This window comes from Xenopus laevis, chromosome 9_10S, assembly GCF_017654675.1.
Source record: "Xenopus laevis strain J_2021 chromosome 9_10S, Xenopus_laevis_v10.1, whole genome shotgun sequence".
NCBI lineage: Eukaryota > Metazoa > Chordata > Amphibia > Anura > Pipidae > Xenopus > Xenopus laevis.
The window spans coordinates 42,269,874-42,275,317 of record NC_054388.1 but is presented as its reverse complement, the minus strand read 5'-3'; positions in this window follow the sequence as shown (position 1 = coordinate 42,275,317).

Here is a 5,444-nt window from a genome sequence, read left to right as displayed (position 1 = left end):
TATTTGTGTGTTTTTGTGAGGTTTCTTCCTTTTTTTGGTTTTTGCGATTGAGGTATTTATATAGAAACACAATTGAATTACTCATGACCAGGACTGGTCCAAGGTAGTTCCAATCAGTGCCCCCCGTCCTATATTAGCATTTCCCAAGCGCCGCCATTGACCAAATTAAATAGCCATCAATAATTGCCCCCAGCCCCCAATGAGCCTAAGGCTAAGCCCCCATTTGTACCTGTGCCAGGCCCAAGTTCTGCCATACTCCATTGCCCATATTAATTAGCCATCAATAAATTGCCCCCCGGCTCCCATCTGTACCTGTGCCAGCAGCAAGGAAGCGGAGTAATGAAAAAGCTCTTATGTGCCTCTTCAGTGTGAGCCACAAATACTCCAGCGCACAGGTTCTCTCTGCTGACCAGTCTTTGTAATGGCGTCTAATGCATGGACGTGCGCAGTCTACAGAGCATGTGTGCCAGCGCTACTGCGCCAGCGTGTTATCAATCAATGACTGTGACTCTGCTTCACATCAGAAAGGAAGACTCCAAGTCCAAAGTACATGCCAGGGGGTGGGGAGCGCCTAAACAGCCACAAAACGGTAATGAGAAGGGGTTGGGGCAAGCAGTTTTTTGGGATAATCATATTATTAAAGGCCAAGCATTACACATGGATAAAAATGGAATTAAAAAAAAAATTCCCCTGAAAAGTGCGCCCACCAATCACTGTGCACTAGGCGAGTACCTACTCTGCCTACCCCTTGCCCCGGCCCTTCTCATGACATTGCCACATTACAGTGATCTGCACATACTTAGCGCAATAATTTTGCAAATGAATAGGCATAGAAGGGGTGGTTTATTAATATATGTGCTAAATGTTATTTATACACTTAACTGCAGCAGATTTTAGTTGTTTCATTGGGCATCTATGTTAGTGCTATATACAACGTTATTATTTTCATGCATTTTATAATATATGTAATGCAATATTTGAGTTTAATGGAGAGAAGAGTTTTGTTAATTAGATTGACCCATTGGGTAACAGTGGGGCTGTTTGTACCCATCCAGTTCACTATCACCAGTTTTTTTGCATAATAGAGTGTGACCCGCATAAGTGTTCTGGTTTTATTCAGTGGCACAAGGTCTTCCACTAGCCCCAGTAGGTAAGTCTCTGGGGAATACACTTGGGAAAGAGCTAGATTGTCAGCCAAATATCGCATCACCTCCTTCCAGAACCTTTGTACCTTTGATGCCTCTGACTCCTAACATCTCGGGCACTTGGATTAAAATTCTCTGCCCATTTTTTGAAGTTTTATTGCGGTTATGTATAATTGGTGAATACATTTATATTGGACCAGCCTATCACGCAGAGAGATTAAATCACAATAGAGCGAGTCAGAGGCCTCGTCCCACTGTTCCTCACTAAGGGCAGGAATTGCCTGCTGCCAGCGTCTCTGTGCCCTTGTAAATGGTGGAGGAATAGTGCCTATAAGTTTATGATAGAGCCTGGAGGTCAACTTTTCTCTCTTTGGGTCACGGAGTATTAGCTCTACTGGGGGAGTATTATATGCCACCTCCAAGGAGGAAAACAGCTTTAAAGGTGTGGCAAAATTGAAAGTATCTATAGAGCTGTCTTTTTCGGTTCTTGAAGTTGTACCTTCAGTTGTTGAAAAGTAGGGAATACCTGGTTTGTCAGCGTGAAATTTAAGACTCTTCACTGGCTAATAGGTAATGTCTTGGAGAGAGATGGGGTAAGTTGGAGTTTCTCCACAGTGGCAAAAAGGGGGAAATTAAAGGCGGCTTGTGGCCAGTGTATGAGCAGGTTATCTTCCAAGCTTTAAATGGAGTGGATATTGTGGATGGATAATTATTGTTGTCTCTCAGTCATCTATATGGCATATTTTTAAGTGCCTCCAAGAAGCCCAGCCTGGAGACCAGGAGTAAGAGGGCAGGAACCTCTACATCACTGCGAAACCAGCTGTGGATATGGTGAATTTGGCTAGCCAAGAAGAAGAAACATAGATGGGGTAGGGCCAAGCCTCATTTATCAGGCACGGCTGTTATAGAGGTCCAGGTTATAGACAGGGAAGAGCAATTGCTTCAAGGTAAACAGCTAATTAACCTTGGGGATAACCAGCTTTTGTCTGATATAATTTCTCATAGACATTGGTGAAGGCTATAAGTATATCTTCTGGGGTGCTAACCACGTTCCCTGCTGTCTGTTATTTGTGCTAGGTTTGTGAGTCCCTAGCTGAAGCCCACCTTGCCAATAACTTTCCAGCTTTGTGGCCTTGCTCAAATATTTTCTGATCTGTGTATAATAGGCATTTTGTAGTCAACTTTATTTGGGCTAGCTCTAGGTCTCTTTGTGCCTGGGCTAGAGTCTGGTGAGAAGTCATTGTAGGGGCTTGACTATGGGTCACCTCTGCCTCCATAAATGCTGATTCTGCCTCTCCTACCTCCGCTTTGGCCAATTTCCTAGCATTGGCTATTTCACTGATTAGTTCCCCCTCTGGGCCACCACCTTAGATGCTTCCCACAGAGTATCAGGGGAGTTCGTGCCTAGATTAGTCTCCCAGTATGCTGCATATTCCTCTTTGGAGTGGTCCCTAACCTGGGTGTTGGAAAGCCAAAGAGGACAGAGTCTCCAGTTAGCTCTGCCACCATGATCCCCCACTCGGATGGAAACAGCTAGGGGGGAATGGTCTGAAAATGCTCTTGGGAAGTACTCACCCATGATGACCTGTTGAGCAAAGTCTGGGGAGGCTAGGGCCAGATCTATTCGGGATAAGCAGGAAAAGCTAGCTGAGTGGCAGGAGTACTTCTTCTCTCCCAGATGCTTCCAAGGCCAAAGTTCTATGAGGCCTTAGTGTCTACCCATCGTTTCAAACTCTGGTTGTGACTGATTGTTTGGCACAGCCTGTCCAGGTATGGGTCAAGAGTGGCATTGTAATCTCCCCATAAGCAAGTTGGGGCATTTGGGAAGGGAGAAAATGCTGAGTATATACGTTCTAGTAGGGGTAGCGAGAATGGTGGGGGACAGTAAATATTGGCCAATGTAAGAAGCTGATTGGCCAGCTTACAATGGAGGACTATGTAGCGACCGTAGAAATCAGTTCTAACTCCAATGCAGTCAAAGAGGATACCCTTTTTAACTAATGTAGAAACTCCTCTAGCACAAGGAGAAAAGCTTCTGTCCCATTAAGTGGGTCCAGTTTATGTCTTTTAATGTAATCTAAGAGGCGGGCTCTCTTGTATTTACAGTTAAGTTCCCTTGGTATTTCAGGAGACAATGGTCAGGGACTACATATTGGTAATAGTTGGAGTGTGTTTTCAGGATGGGGGATAGTTGGAGACACCTTGTTTGGGGAAAGCATATGTGAACCACAACATAACAAATACATAAGAGATAACAACCCGTAAATGCCCAATTCTCAACCTGCCCACCAGGTCCAGACTGGCAATCTGTGGGATCTGGCAAATGCCAGAGGGGCTGCTAAAAGGTGCCATAGAAAGTCAGTATTTAGTGGGATGGTGGGGGCTGTTTGGGCCTCTGTGTACCTGAAATGCCAGGGCCTATTTTAATTCTCAGTACAGACCTGCTGCCCACCCTCCAATCTTGGGTGGGCCTATACCCATAACTGAAAGAAATCTTACTGGAAGGAGCTCTAGTTGTTCCTGGCTAGTGACCTGCCAAACTAGCAGAGCCTTGAGCCTTGAGGCATTTTTTGATGTCCGTAAATTTAAGCTGCTGCTTGGAGAAATCCAGGTAAATTGAGACTTTGGAATTCTTGTGGATAATCTCCTGCTTTTTGTGGACTTCCAGGAGGATTCTGTCACCAGCATTCTGGTGATAAATGGCCGAGATGGATCACCAGGAGGAAGAGGGCAAGCCAGGACTCTGTCTTCGCGCACCACTGTGAATGTGGCGAGAGGGTACTACTGCCAAGTTTATCCCTGCACCAGGCTTCCAAGAAAAGTTCAGGGTTGCTACCCTCCACCCCTTCTGGCAGACCCACCAGCCTAATGTTATTCCTACGGAGCCTGTTTTCGAGGTCATCCGCTTTCGCCTCAAGAGTCTGGATTTTCTGTGCCATCTCGGAGAGGTTACTTGGTATAAGAGTGGTAATGTCTTCTAATGCACTGATGCTCCTCTCTGCCTCCGTTGTATGTTCTCTTATTTTTTTGCAGATTTAAGGTCACCCATGTTTGCGATAGTATCAGCATGGTTTCTATTGATAAGTGTCATAAGCTCAGCCAGAGTTGGTTGGGTTTGCTCTAATAGATGCATATCTGAGCTGTTGGCAGGAGAGGGCACTGGAGAGCTATAGGGAGAAACCACCTGGGATATAGGGCAATGGCTTTCTTGCATAGCCTGATTGCAAGAGGAGTCCCTGGCATACCTGCTCAATTCCAGTACTGTAGATGTGCTGAGGCTTCTCCCTTTCTCTGCTTGCTCAGTGTTATGCAGGCGCCATGATGCACACTGTTACAGGGAGCCGTCGCCATCTAGATTTCAGAGGCCGTGGCTGCAGCACTGGCGCGTGCTGCAGTCATGATGTTCCCCAAACAGTCACTTGGGCTGAAGGGTAATTGTTTGCAGTCATTGTCAGTAAAAACCCACACATTAATAAAAAAGGAAAGTTTAGGGAATGGCTCTGTGGTTATTAAGTAGCTATTCAAACTAATGAATACAATTGTTTTTGCAGAACATCATTAGTGTAGGCTGAAGATTTACCCTCACGTGGTTTCATAGCAAAGATATTCTGACCCTACGTGGTTATAAGTGGTGCAGGCAAGAAAGATGAACTTGGACTAGAGAAACCTGCACCCATCTTGGAACCAAGCATATGATGTAGCAATTCTTTGCACAGTTTCCTACACACAATTTTAGACTCCTTCCATCATTTTAAATTTTCACCTTAACTTTATAACAGTTACATTTTAATAACATGATGAAATCTATAATCTGCCTGCCTATTATGTTATACTATAGGGTTGTTTATTGCAGAATAATATTTATTGGACAAAGCATTGTTGATACGGTAAGAATTTATATACCTTGGAATAGAGAACATAATTATATTTTTGCTATTTGAGCTGAGTGTTTTAAACTGATTTCTGCTTCTCTTTCCCTCTATAGTGGCTCCTATTGCAAAATGCAGAAACTGGGAGGCTCCACGTCAGGCTGGAAAGTATTCGTGCTGTGCCAGATGCTGCCAGGCTTCAACAGGTATTAGCCATGATTCTCTTATCTGGCTGCTTGGGCAATTCGTGTTCCCTTCGTTAGAATTTCTAAAATTTTGTTTTTTTTCCAGATCCTGATGACCAATGAAATCTCGTGGCCTATTCAGATTAAGGAGTTTTTATCATTTATCATTTTCGTAGATGTTCAAAAGGGCAAGGATCTCCAAGTAAGGCACCTTCCCACCATTGTACTATCATTATTATTATATG